We start from the raw sequence: 15,935 nt of genomic DNA, 5'->3' as shown, positions 1-15,935 counted from the left end.
TTGTGGTTGAACATGATGTGGATTTGCATTGATCATGTATTCATATATGAGCATAGGAAAGTTATATCTGATTCATTCAACTGTCTTTCCTATTCCTATTCTCCTCACTTCCTTCATTCCCTTTTGTCTGTTCAATGAACTACTATACTTCCTCTCTTTACCGTCCCTTATTATGGGTTAGGCTCCACATATCAGAAAGAACTTCCAGTCTTTGGATTTTTTGGGGAATGGCTTATTTCATTTAGCATGATATTCTCCAGTTCCATCCATTTACTAGCAAATGCCATAATTTCATTCTTCTTTATGGCTGAATAATATTCCATTGTGTTTACATACCACATTTTCTTTATCCATTCATCTGTTGAAGGGCACCTCGTTGGTTTCATAGTTTGGCTATTGTGAAATGAGCTGCTATAAACATTGATGTGCCTGCAACACTGTAGTATGCCAATATTTGAGTACTTTGGGTATAAAGAAAAGGAGTGAGATAATTGGTTCAAATAGTGGTTCCATTTCAAGTTTTCTAAGGAATTTCCATACTACTTTGCAGAGTGGTTGCACCAATTTTCAGTCCCATCAACAATGTATGCGTATACCTTTTTCCCCACATCCTCACCAACACTTACTCCTTCATGTATTCTTGATAATTGCCATATATGCATTTCTCTAATTGTTAGAGATGTTGAACATTTTTTCATATATTTGTTGATCAATTGTATTTCTTCTTCTGTGAAGTGCCTGCTCAGTTCCTTCACCAATTTATTGATTGGGTTATTTGTTTTTTGGTGTTAAGTTTTTTGGGTTCTTTGCATATCTTGGTGATTAATGTTCTATCTGAGATGCAGATGATAAAGATGTTCTCTCATTCTGTAGGCTCTCTGTTCATGTTCTTGATTATTTCCTTTGTTGTGAAGAAACTTTTTAGTTTGATTCCATCCCATTTATTGATTCCTGATTTTACTTCTTTTGCTTTAGGAGTCTTTTTGAGGAAGTATGTTCCTAAGCTGACATGATGGTGAGTTGGACATATTTTTTCTTATGGTAGGCCCAGTTCTCTGGTATAATACTAAGGTCCTTTATCCACTCTGAGTTGAGTTTTGTGCAGGGTGAGAGATAGGCTTTCAACTTCCGTCTACTACAAATGGATATCCAGTTTTCCCAGCACCATTTGTTTAAGAGGCTCTCTTTTCTTCAATGTATGTTTATGGTGTGTTTTATCAGTTGTTTTATGTATTAATAGTCTGTTTCTTTTAATTCCTAAGATATAGGCCATGGGTGTTTTTGTACAGTTTTCTATGTGAACTTAAGTTTTATTTCTTTGGGATAAAGTTGCTCTCAAGGCACCAATTGCCAGGGCTTATTTTGTTTTAAAAGAATCAAACTGTTTTCTAAAGTGACCATATTGCTTTACATTCTTCACAACAATGTGTGAGTGATTTAAGTCTTTCTTTTTTGCCAGAATGTGGAGTTATTAGAAATTCTGATAGATGTGTATTAGTAGTATCTCATTTTAGTTTCAATTTAAATTTCCCTGATGCAAGTGATAGAGAATATATTTTTGTGTTTGTCACCTCTAAATTCTGTTCAGTGTCTTTTGCTCATTTTCTAATTTTTTTCTTATCAAAATTTTCTGTTTATAATCTAGATACAAGAACTTCATGAGATATATGACTTACAAATATTTATTTTCCCTCAACATATAATTTGACTCCTTATTCTTTTAACAGTTTGTTCTACAGAGCAAGTTTTTAAAAGGCTCTTTCAATGAAGTCCAATTTATTATCATTGCATACTCTTAATTTATTATCTACTAATTTAAGTTTCAATTGGACATTTTCTATATAATAGTGAAAAATTGGTAGTGTATGTTAAATAAACTATCAATTACTTTTTCAAGGTTATTTGTTATTTTATAGTGGGAAATTTGTATGCATTATAAGAAATTTTAAATATACCAGAACTTTTCTTAGAAAATAGGCCAACTTTACCACTCCTCCGTAGTACCTGTGTTTTAATCTTTAGAAATTCCAACTTTTATACACATGGAAAATATTGAACCATTGTTTTGTTTTCAAAGATGAAATAGACATCATTTCCCCCCTACTTATTCCATCTCCATCAGTATAAGTTATTTGTGAAATATTTACTGCTTTCTGGTAGTTAATACCTAGAAATTTTTCAATTTATTGAAGGTAGGTTATACAATACTGATACATCCTCAAAAATACCATGCCAATGCAAATAATCTGTCATTTGATGTATGCTCATTCATTCATTCATTCATTCATTCAATAAACCTATACTGAATGACCATAAAATGTCAGAAAATGTTTTAAGACTCAGTGAATATATTGCTATAATATACATATGATAAAAATGGTCTTTAAAATATAATTTAAATCATCTTATTAATTAAATGTATAATACATCACTAAGTAAGTTTCCATCTGGTTTGACCACTAAACTACAATTTTAGGGAAAATTACAAGTTTTATCTTTAATTATTTATATTGTTTCTATATAATCTCTGGCATATTCTCAGGTATTTTGTCATTTTATTTTTAGAGATGGATTTGCAGTGAGTCATGATATTTTCTTCTGAAGAATTGATGACTACTCTGTAGGAAAAGTATGTATAATAACAAAAAATAAGCTACTAATTTTAGTAATATTCTTATCTGACTGAGACAACATTAGAACTCCTGAGGGTAATATGACTTCTACAAGAAACTTCACAATGTTTATAAATCACTCTGGTAAAATTATATGATACGTATGATATCGTCCTTATTGGAAGAATACTAATTCATCAAAAGAGTACAAAATGTGAAAAATGATGCTTATGATAAAACACTTTCTTTTAGTATTTCCTAGTTGTTTTGCTCTGAAACTAAATTTTAAAACAATTTGCATCTAAGTTATCTATAATTCTTTGACAGATTTCTCTACATACATCAGTGATTCTTGAAATATGTAGTATATCCTTGTACCAAATACACATACTTCTTCAGATTCACCAGATGAACCCAATGTATGTAAGTGAACTTTGGGTTGCCCTTTGTCATGAACAAATGTATTTGGAAAATTCATCTTCTTTTGCCCATTAGTACATACAGTCTCTGAGAAGGCTTGCAGCCAAGACTTACCAAAATATGTTTTACCTAAAGTTCCTCAGACTTACTAGATCACTTAACTTGCCTTCAAAGGCATGAAATTTTGTCACAAATTATGTATACTAAAATATTATTTTAGCACTCCATCAATATGGTGAATATTTATATATCTATTCATTTTCACATATTTGCCATGGAAAGTTTAACAGTATTAACAACAAAGTTTAACATAGTATCGATAGCTCTACTTTGCCATATGCTAGAGAATATCCAAGTGCTTTTAAAACATAGTATCAACAAATGCTCCTATCAATTTTATGTCATACATACTCCTAAGACTCTCATTTTGGTGTTGTTGGAACTTCAGCTCAGCAGGTTAGGTTTGTTGATTAAAGTTGTACAGTTCACAAATATAAATGCAAACCAAGTTAAAATAACACTAGAAGGTGTACAATTCAGTAGATGTTAAAAACTAAAATATCTGACTAATGATTAGAGAATATAAAATATTACAGATTACAAAACAAAAGAGACAAACAATTCCAAAATGCCTTTCTGCCATGTGGAAGCAGCTTCCACTTTGCAACAGAAGCTGCCTGTGAGAGTAATCCAACCCACTTTCTGAATATTCCGGGATAAAGCACAAATTGGAAGCTTGATATAGGAAGAGGAAGAGGGAAAAACACTTGTGATAAAACTTAAAACAGCAACGAGAAAGGGGACTGATACATAACCTGCCAGGGAAGACAAAGGAAAAAATCTTAAGTGAGAATAAAGGAAGGACATAAGCATCACCATATAAAATATGAAGAAATGAGGAAAAGTTAGGGAGCCTCTGTGTAGAAAAAAAATTGGATTAGGATAAAACTTGAAATTTACTGAGAAATGAAAACCAAGAAGATTTAGGAAGTATTTTCTTAAAAATCTCCAAAACCCAAACCAACACAACCAACCAAAAAGAGCTTGTAGTAAAAAATTGCTATCAACAGCAGCACCTCACTTGCACAAATCCTGTGGGCATCAGTCAATGTGGGCAGTGCAATGTGGAGGAGGTTCTATAAAAAAATATTATTTTTTATTCTATAAAAAGATTTTAGAACTGAAAAACAAAGCAGCTGAGGACACAGTTTGCACTGTGATAATACAACTCATTAACTCTATGGAAAACAAGTTGTTAGTTTTATGCATGTATGTATAATATATACATATATGTTATATGTATAATAATAAAAGAAAACAAAATATGTAGACAAGAAACATGTTTATGGTCAGGCACAAACATCTATTAGTTTGTAAATCTCGAAAATAATCGATTAGAAGCCACTGTTTAAGTGAGTTTAAATGACTTAATATTTTTTTAAAGCCTGACTGAGTCTAGTCTGAAATGATGTGAGTGGCAAATGGTTTATGCAAATACACAGGAAGAATGAAGAAGGGTATAATATAATGTAGTCTTATGTTCCCTTGTAGAAATTAATGATTCTTCAAACAGAAAGTGACTGGAGGTTTAAGAAAAATGATGGGTCATAAAAGTTTTAAATACAGGAACATAAAGTACTAACTACTGAATAAAATGATTATATAGAAATATTATTCTTTATTCCAGGAAACTGACTGATTATATGATGATATACTTGTGACCTGCAGCAAAAAATCAAAGCAAATCAATATGAAGTATCTTATGTCTTATTTGGCTTCTCGTATTTGACTTCTGGTCCTTCAAGTTTCTCCACTAAGTATTTATATGAAGGATCAGTCTTCATAAAGAATTTCAACTGGTTGGAATTACAGCTTTGTCAAGTTCCTTGGATTTAACCTTTCAAAGAATGTCTCTGTGTGAATAATTTTTATAATTTTATTTATGACTCTGTTGTTCTATTGTAGGCATGAAATAATGATTGTAACAATCAGGGTGTGAAAATATTTAAAAAAGATGTCATCAAAGGTTAGTAAGGGCAGCCCTGCCTTAAATAGTGCTACCACTTCTGGAATATCCCTGCATCCACTCTTTAAGAATTGGCATGCTGTTTATTCTGCATTGTATTAGAGTCATTTGAAAACTCATCTGTTCCCTAACTTGCTTGAAGATCTCAAAAGAATTCACCGTTCTTTGTTCATCTCTCTTTATGCTAAGCCTATAAAATCACATTGAAAAGTATCTAAGTTAAGCCGATTTCACTTGGTAATTCTGAGGTTGAGGTTGGAGTGCACATGTTCTGGGGAGAAGCTTATCTGAGATGACAAGAGTTAAGTAGACAATGAGAAGATTCTATTCCACTGTTTCAGAAATGCTGTTGTGTGATTTTGGGCAAGAAATTGCTTTGCTGGTGTTATTATTGTTCATCTCAGAACTTTCATTCTTAAAGTTCTAAGTTTATACTGCAGACTCATCTTTCTTCTTAATATTTGGATTTAAAAAAATGGTATTACAGATTTTATTGAGCCAAAATTATGTATATGGTAAAGGAATTTTCACTTCATTTGAGATTTCCTTCATTGTTTTGGAGGAAAGATGACATTTTATGGCATTACAGGTTTTTATGAGGGTGACGGTCAGAGGGTTCCTCTGGGAACACTAATTTCTTAGATAGGGATTGGGCCCTAGTATAGGACCTGACAGTAAAAAACGTTCTCTTGATTTGCCTGTAGTTAATAGACCCGTGGAGAACTTTGTTTCTAAGACTGCAATTCTGTTCAATCTTACTGTATAATGCCTATTACCTCTATTACTTTTTGAAAAATCTGCCACCCCTTTAATTTTTTTTTTTTTTTTAAATTTGAGATAGGGTTTTACTAAGTTGCTCAGGCTGGCCTTGAACCTGTGATCCTTGGGCCTCAGCCTCCTTAATTGTTAGGATCAAAGGCATGGGCCGCTGTACCTGGCTACTCATGAAATTTTTCTCTTGAAAAATAAACAAAGCACCAGTGCTTAGAAAATTTTGACACCAAATTTTAATAAAGTTTAATCATATTTTATAAAAATTAACACAAACATCTGTGAACTTGTGATTCTAATAAATTCTGCATGTGCAGGTAAAAAATACATCTCACAAAATTTTAAGAGCCTTCCAAATTAATTGTATTAGCAATATTGAGGAGAATCTGCTAATACAATTAACTGACTGATGCCTCAACTGACTGAAGCTTCATCATGTAAAACCTACTTATTCTCCTTCCCTGTTTTCTCTTTTCATCTTTAGTCCATAAAGCATAATTCATTCAAGATCTTTAGTACTAGAATTTCTAACAACCACCATGTTTCTATAGCAGTAAACATAGCTACTAAATGAAGCACATACATGCCAGAAATATAGGCTTAATTATAGTTTGTCAGAAAGGAAATAGAAAAATCTGATGTTGGATCAATTAACAAAAACATATGTATGTTGTTGTATACTGTACAAAGAATTTCCTGTATTTTAAAAGAAGAATTCCATTGTAAAGGCAATGATTGCCTTCTCAAGTGCAATCATTGAATTTGCTGTTCTTAAAAAGTTAACACACGGACTGGGGCTATCGCTCAGTGGCAGAGTGCTTGCCTAGCATGTATGAGGCACTGGGTTCAATTCTTAGCACTATATAAAAACATAAAATAAAATAAAATAAAATAAAATAAAGGCATGCTGTCCATCTACAACTACAAAATTTTTTAAAAAAAGTTAACATACCTTTTTTACAGTGGAAATAATCTTTATTTGGTCCTTCAATCTATCATTAATCTTTAATAAATCATTTTGTATGTTTGTGGACATTTTTTCATTTTTTTCTGTATACATGACAGATATGGGATAGATTTCAAATATATCAGCTTGAATACTCTTTATCATTCAAAAGGTATTGCATATCAACTGTTCCCTTAGGCAAAATAGAGAGAATCCCTGCCATACATTATCAGCCTGGAATTGTGAGTGGATTCCAGTTGGGTACCTTGGAAGGAGATAGGTGGATTCTACATATGCGCTGTCCTCAGTGAAGGAGAAGAGGTTGTAGTGTTTCTTAACCAATGCTGTCCCTTAATGGCTAAGGTAAGCTTACTACTGCTGCAAATCTAGGTAATATCTATGCATGACTTATGTGAACTTCTAATCAATTCAACACATTTCCTGAGGGAATAGCAGGGAGATAAGGAAGTGAGTTCTTGAGGAGGTTTACAAGAAATAAGAGGAGGGCAAAATGTAAGTATGATGGAACTGTAGTATAGTCTGGAGATTAAATGTTCCCTAAGCCCAATATATTAAAAGCTTGGTTCCCAAGATGGCACTCTTGGAAGGTGGTGGAACCTTTGAAGATGGAGCTTAGGGAGATATTTAGGTCATTTGGGGCATGCCATCAGAGGATATTTTGTGATTCCAGCCTCTCCTCTTTATCTCTTTGCTTCCAGTGTTTGGTGGGTTTGATTTGCCATGTATTCCTGCTACAATGTGCTATCTCCTGCAGCCAAAGCAATGGGGCCAATCTATCATGGACTGGAACCTCTAAAACTGTGAACAAAAATGTTTTTTTTCACTATAAGTTAATTTTCTCAAGTTTTATTATAGTGATGGAAAACTGATCAACATAACCTAAAAATGTCTTTTACCTTCCCTACTAAGCAGTTGTCTTAACCATTTGCATTACAGTGACAGAACACCATAGACTGGGTAATTTATAAACAGCAACTTCTTACAGTTCTCAAGTCATCAAAGTCCAAGATCAAGGTACCTGCAGTTTAAACTCTGGTAAGAACTGCTTCCTGTTTCCAAAATGGTCTCTTATTGCTGCTTCCTCCAGAGGAGATGAACGCTTTGTCCTCGAATGGTATGAAGGATAGAAGGTAATGGACCTAATCCTTCAAACTCTTTTTATGAGGACCCTAATACCATCCACGAGAATTCTTACCTCATCATTTAATTGCCTTCTAACGGTTCTACCCCTTACTATCACACTGGCAATTAAGTTTCAACATGAAATTCAGGGCTACATTCAGACCATAACACTAATCATCTGTTCTAGTGGCACAGGTGGCTCATAATAGGCCACCTGTGTTCCTTTATTCTGCCAAGAAAATAGATTTTTGATATCTAAATGGTACAAGTCTAGAAAAATTGAATCTGTTCTTTATAACTTCAGTTCAAATACATATGACCTCTCAGATGGGCTAGCAAAATAGTCCCCACATAATTTTCTATCTGTAGTCTCCCTTATATTTATAGAGCAGTAGTCAAAGTTCTAACTCTTCTCCACCTCACTTCTGTCATTAGCAGAACTGGTTTTAACATCATAAAGAATACTCTTATCAACACCATAACTACGTTGTTCTTTGAAAACATCAAATGCATTGATCCTTTCCTCTGCTATTCTTCAGTATGTCTCTTTTATGGCCACCTCAGTAGCTGATAATTATCTGAAACTTCACCTATTTTAAAGTTAAATTCTAACATATGACTCTCCCTCCAAACTTCTTCACTTATAATTCATTTCCAATGTGTATTCACTTAACTCACTTAGAATTAGTTTTGCAACATCTGTTTTTCCTATAGTTACTTCTAATACAGTCTGTACTAATGACAAGATATATAAATGAGCACTTTCAATACTCTGGCTGTGGGATCATTCATTCATTCATTGTTCATTCATTCATCCATTAACATTACAAGTCATTGTGCCAGAAACTCAGAATACAAATATAAATGAAAATTTATTTCTGTCTTCAAGGTACTCATGGTCCACGAGAGGTAGAGGAAATAGAATTCAACAGACAACATCAGTAGAAAACATCAATAAAATACAGAGAAATAAACAGCATGAATTTGAGTTCTAATGCATATCCAGTCTGGTGGGATCATGGAAGAACTCCTATAAATGGTATTCAATAAGCTGGATTATAAATAATAAATCAAAGTCAGCCAGTCATGGAGCAGGGTGAGGCTATTCTAGTTGAAGGATACAGCATTAATGAAGACAGAAGTTATACCATACTATATTGTATACTGAGAATTATAAGCACTTCACTATTTCTCTTACATTAGTTGAGAAAAGACTGACCAGAGATAGAGAAATAATAACTTTATGGAGCAATTCAGCATCATGCTACAGGACTAGGACACCAACTTTTAGGTGATTTTCTACTACTCTTTTATTTTTTATTTCCTAAACATTTCACCAAAACTCATCTTAAAAACATTTTCATGGGAATGCTCCTGATGATGGAGCATATCTAGGCAGCAACTCTCAACTCTTCCACAGCCCAGAAACAAAGTAGTGAAAAGAACAGCTGATTAGAAGATGCGGGGACTCAGAGAAGGCACTTCCTGGGGGTAACCCCAGGCAGCTAGCAGAGAGCCTCATACATAAACAATGTAGTATACCCCACAAAGGGGATTACAGAGGACTGTCTCACAGACACCAGTCATTGCACAGTGTGCCCAGATATAAGCCATCAACCTAAGAACTGTGTACTCCAGAGGGGGCAGCAACCCTACACCTCCCACAGATCACATCACCACATCACAGTACCACATCAACCAGACTACAGTAACTCTACCTCGGACCACCACACACTGCACACTATGAAAAACATATGGAAGAGCCCACGCTTCTTCAGCAGGGAACATACATGTACCTGGAAAGCTTCTAAGTCACAGGCAAATAGGGATCATTTCTTCTAATGTCCAAAACACTAGTAGGTACCAGGACACACCAAAGATCAGAGGGGGCCTCCTAGAATTTTATTAGAGGTGAATTAGTGTCATCACTATCTCCACACTCAGAGAAACTTAAAGGTACGGCTGAGGAGTGATGAGCATCTGCTGAAGGTCACAAATCCTGAATATATCTAAATCAGGAAGGTTCAGTAAGAAATCTCATCTCAAATAGCTTGGCAAGGAATATCATAAAAACCTCTATTGTCAGTTTTGATTTTACAGATATTATTGCTTTATGTGTTGAATCAATATCTCTCTTATTATTTAAAATTATAGTCCTCAACCCAATTGACTGTATTCCTTCTAAAACATTAACTGAAGTCATTGTTTCTATCTTTCTTTTCCTAGTTCAGGTTCACACTAACTGCTCTTGGTCTTCTTTTTCCATCTTGCATTACCTGCTCCTGCGTCAAATCTATCATCCCCACCTCCAGTTTTTTCTTGCTTTTACCTTAGTTGTATTATTTTTTTTCTTTTCTTTTTTCTTTCATTCCCTTTGCTCATTTTTCTCTTTTCACCTTTTTAGCCCCTATGTAGCTTAAGAGCAATTTTACTATCCTTAATATCTAATTTCTCAACCTATTCAAGAACATTCCTACAATTTTATACATGGATAAGTGGGATTGTGGAGAACGCTTTCAATTCATTTTTTCATAAGGTTTTTTAGTACATGACTTTGCTCATGATTGAAATGATTGCAGTTAATAGGGCTTAGTGTCTTCTCTCAAAGCAGTACTGGATACCAGGCATAGCAGGGGGTACATGTTGAGTGGAAGTATCAATAATTGCATGTTTGCCCAGCTTGAGGCACTTAAGAGAAAGAACTCACTAAATAGTTTCTTTATTAAGGTAGAAGAGAAAATAATTCCAGCAGATGGGTAGAAATACAAACAGTGTGAAAAATCAAGGGAATAAATCACCTTAAACAGCCCACAGCACTTCAACAACTAATCCAATTGATACCATAGTGGAGAAAATGTGAAATAAGGAATTTAGAATGTTCATAGTTAAAAAGTTTAATGAACTAAAATAACACATAAGAAATGAACTTAGAAAATACAGGAAGAGGAAGAACATTTCAATAAAGAGATAAAGATTTTTGAAAGAACCAAACAAAAATCCTGGAAAAAAAAAAGGTAAGTGCATCAAATTAAAAATTCAACTGAAAGCATCACAAACTGGTTAAGCCACAAAGAAGACTTCGAAAATAAAGGTATGATCTTAAAAATAAAACCAACAATAAATAAGAGATGTTAAGAGAACATAAGAATTTTCAAGAAATCTGGTATAACATGAAGAGAGTAATTCTAAAAATCATTGACACAGAAGGCACTGAAATATAAACTAAAGAAATGAGCAATCTTTTCAATGAAATAATATCAGAATATTTTCCAAACCTTAGGAAACTATAGTAACTCTACCTTAGGAACGAGATAGAAATCAACAGGAAGTATTACAACCCAAGATAGACAAAAAAAAAAGATCCACTTTAAGACATATTATAATTAAAATATCTAATATGCAGAATAAGGATAAAATTTTATAAGTTGCAAGAGAAAATGACAGGTCATATTTAGAGGTAAGCTGATAATGTATTCTGCAGATATTTCAGCACAGACTCTGAAAGCTGGGAGGGCTTGGAATAATATACACCAAGCCATGAAAGATAAAGGATGCTAAGATTACCTTGTCTAGCAAAGCTACATTTCTGAATTAAAGATGAAATAAAGACCTTTTCTGATAAGCAGAAACTAAAAGAATTCATAACAATTAAGTCAGTACTACAAAACAAATTTAATGAAATATTATAAACATCTCACTAGAAGAATAATAAGTTAAAGGAGAATCAATCCAAATTAAACACTAGAAATGAATCAAAATAGCAGGAAATAATAATGCTGAATGTAAATGGTCTAAACCCTGCAATCGAAAGACAAAGATTGGGAGAATGGATTAAAAAATAAGACCCAAACCTATATTATTTGCAAGAGACTCACCTTAGAGGCAAAGACATTCACAGACTGAACGTGAAATGATGGAAAAATATACGCCATGCAAATGGAGACTGAAAGCAAGCAGAGGTAGATATCTGATTAAGTAAACTTCAAGCCAAAATTATTCAGAACAGATAAAGATGGTCACCTTATACTGGTTAAGGGAACCATTCAACAAAAGGATATAATGATTGTAAATATTTATGCCCAAGCATCATTTTACCCATGTACATAAAACAAACCCTACTCAACATAAAGACTCAAATCAACCCCAATACAATAATACTTGATAATTTCAACACACCTTTCTCACCAATAGGTCATCCAGACATAAATTCAGTAAAGACTCTTTAAAAATAAAAAAAGTAAAAGACTGTTAATCAAAGATATAATAGACATCTATAGATGCTCATCTATCAACAACCAAATTCATTTTATTCTCAGCTGCATATGGAACTGTCTCTAAAATAGACCACATTTTACGATGCAAAACAAATCTTAGCCACTAAAAAATTAGAAATTTTTTTTACTTTATTTTTTATTTGTCATTTTTGGTTATACATGACAGTAGACTGTATCTTGACATACACGCATGGAGTATAAATTATCGTAATTAGTATCCCATTCTTGTGGTTGTATATGACGTGGAGTTTCACTGGTGGTGTATTTCTATATCAACCTAGGAAAGTTATGTCTGATTCATTCTACTACTATCTTTCCTATTCCCATCCCCTTCTCTTCATTTACCTTTGTCTCAACCACTGAACTTCTATTCTTCCCCTTCCATCCTTGTTGTTTGTTAGCATCTGCATAAGCCACATCAATGCTTACAGAAAGAACTTCTTGCATCCGAACAAATCACAATAGAATAAAATTAGAGATCAACAAAAAGATAAAAAACCAAACTATTTTAATATGGAGATTAAATTAATAGGTTTTGAGTGAGGAATGGTCATATAAGAAATGAGGGAGAAATAAAAATCTCTTAGAAATAAACAGGAACAGAGAAACAACATATTGAAATCTCTGGGACAGTGTGAAGGCAGTTCTAAAAGAAAAGTTTATAGCATTGAGGGCCTACATAAAAAAAAGAAGAAAAAACAGAAAGATCTCAAGTAAGTAATCTAATGTTATATCTAATCTTATACCTTAAAGTCTTTTGAAAAGCAAGAACAAACTAATTCAAAAATCAATAGATGACAGGAAATAATATCAGAACCAAAATTAATAAAATTGAGAATAAAAACTACGAAGTATCAATGTAACAAAAAGTTGATTCTTTGAAAAGATAAAGAAGTTGGATAAATCTTTAGCAAAACTAACCAAGAGAAAGAATACCCAAATCAATCAAATAATACATGAAAAATATCACCATTGACAATTCTTAATTTCAGAGGCTGAACATTAGGAAGTATTTTGAAAATTTATGCTCCAATAATCTGAAAAATATAGGAGATAATGATAAACTTTGAGACACACACACATGACCTACCCACATTAAACCAAGAGGATATAGACCTTCCAACAAAGAAAAGCCAAGACCAGACGGATTCTCTCTCAAGTTCTAACAGACCAGTAAGGAAGAACTAATGTCAATCTTTCTCAAATTATTCCATGAAGTAGAATGGGAGGAAACAATCCTAAATTCATTCTATGAAGTCATCATCACTCTGATACCAAAACCAAAGACACATCAAGGAAAGAAAATTGAATACCAATATCTCTGATAACACAGATGCAAAAATTAATGATAAAATGTAAGTAAACTGCATTCAAAAACACATTAAGAGGATTGTACACCATGATCAAGTGAGTTTCATCTAAGTGTGCAAGGTTGGTTCAGCGTACACAAATCAATAATTCCAAGTTACCACATAAATTGAACTAAAAGACAACAATCATATGATCATTTCATTGGATGCTACAAAAAGCCTTTTACAGAATCTAGTACCCATTCATGTTGAAAACACTGAAGAAACTAAGGATAGAATGTATTTATCTTAATTTTTTTTTACTATTCTTTTAAATTTATTTTTATTGTAAACAAATGGGATACATGTTGTTTCTGTTTGTACATGGAATAACAGCATACCATTTGTGTAATCATACATTTACATAGGGTAATGATGTTTGATTCATTCTGTTATTTTTTCCTTGCCCCCCATCCCTCCCACCCCTCTTTTCCCTCTATAAAGTTCCTCCTTCCTCCATTCTTGCTCCCCCACCCCCCATTATGTGTCATCATCCCCTTATCAGCGAGATCATTTGTCCTTTGGTTTTTTGAAATTGGCTTATCTCACTTAGCATGATATTCTCCAATTTCATCCATTTGCCTGCAAATGCCATAATTTTATCATTCTTTATAGCTGAGAAATATTCCATTGTATATATATATACCAGTTTCTTTATCCATTCATCAACTGAAGGGCATCTAGGTTGGTTCCACAATCTGGTTATTGTGAATTGAGCAGCTATGAAAATTGATGTGGCTGTATCTCTGTAGTATGCTGATTTTAAGTCTTTTGGGTATAGGCCAAGGAGTGGGATACCTGGGTCAAATGGTGGGTCCATTCCAAGTTTTCTAAGGAATCTCCACACTGCTTTTCAGAGTGGCTGCACTAATTTTCAGCCCCACCAGCAATGTATGAGTGTACCTTTTTCCCCACATCCTCGCCAACACCTATTGTTGATTGTGTTCTTGATAATCACCATTCTAATTGGGGTGAGATGGAATCTTAGGGTAGTTTTGATTTGCATTTCTCTTATTACTAGAGATCTTGAACATTTTTTCATATATCTGTTGATTGCTTGAAGATCTTCTTCTGTGAAGTGTCTGTTCATTTCCTTAGACCATTTATTGATTGGATTATTTGTATTCTTGGTGTAGAGTTTTTTGAGTTCTGTATATATTCTGGAAATTAGTGCTCTGTCTGAAATATGAGTGGCAAAGATTTTCTCCCACTCTGTAGGCTCTCTCTTCACATTACTGATAGTTTCCTTTGCTGAGAGAAAGCTTTTTAGTTTGAATCTATCCCAGTTGTTGATTCTTGCTTTTATTTCTTGTGCTATGGGAGTCCTGTTAAGGAAGTCTGATCCTAAGCCAACAAGTTGAAGATTTGGACCTACTCTTTCTTCTCTGGTCTGATTCTGAGGTCCTTGATCCATTTTGAGTTGAGTTTTGTGCAGGGTGAGAAATAGGGGTTTAATTTCATTCTGTTGCATATGTATTTCCAGTATTCCCAGCACCATTTGTTGAAGAGGCTATCTTTTCTCCATTGCATATTTTTGGCACCTTTGTCTAATATGAGAAAATTGTATTTATTTGGGTTTGTGTCTGTGTCCTCTATTCTGTACCATTGATCTACCTGTCTATTTTGGTGCCAATACCATGCCATTTTTGTTACTATTGCTTTGTAGTATAGTTGAAGTTCTGGTATTGCGATACCCCCTGCTTCACTCTTCCTGCTAAGGATTGCTTTAGCTATTCTGGGTTTCTTATTCTTCGAGATAAATTTCATGATTGCTTGCTCTATTTCTGTAAGGTACACCATTGGGATTTTAATTGGAATTGCATTGAATCTGTATAGCACTTTTGGTAGTATGGCCGTTTTGACAATATTAATTCTGCCTATCCAAGAACATGGGAGATCTTTCCATCTTCTAAGGTCTTCCTCAATTTCTTTCTTCAATGTTTTGTGGTTTTCATTGTAGAGATCTTTTACCTCTTCGGTTAGATTGATTCCCAAGTATTTTATTTTTTTTGAGGCTATTGCAAATGGAGTTGTTTTCCTCATTTCCCTTTCAGCTGTTTTGTCGCTTGCGTATAAAAATGCTTTAGATTTATGTGTGTTGATTTTATAACCTGCTATTTTGCTGAATTCATTGATGAGGTCTAGAAGTTTTCTGGAGGAGTTTTTTGGATCCTCTAAATACAGAATCATGTCATCAGCAAAAAGTGACAGCTTAAGTTCCTCTTTTCCTATTCGTATCCCTTTAATCTTTAGTCTGCCTAATTGCTCTGGCTAGAGTTTTGAGGACAATGTTGAATAGAAGTGGTGAAAGAGGACATACCTGTCTTGTTCCCATTTTTAAAGGGAATGGTTTCAGTCTTTCTCCATTAAGAATGATGTTGGCCATGGGCTTAG

Source organism: Sciurus carolinensis, chromosome 1 (genome assembly GCF_902686445.1).
Source record: "Sciurus carolinensis chromosome 1, mSciCar1.2, whole genome shotgun sequence".
Classification (NCBI taxonomy): domain Eukaryota; kingdom Metazoa; phylum Chordata; class Mammalia; order Rodentia; family Sciuridae; genus Sciurus; species Sciurus carolinensis.
This window is presented reverse-complemented; position numbering follows the sequence as displayed.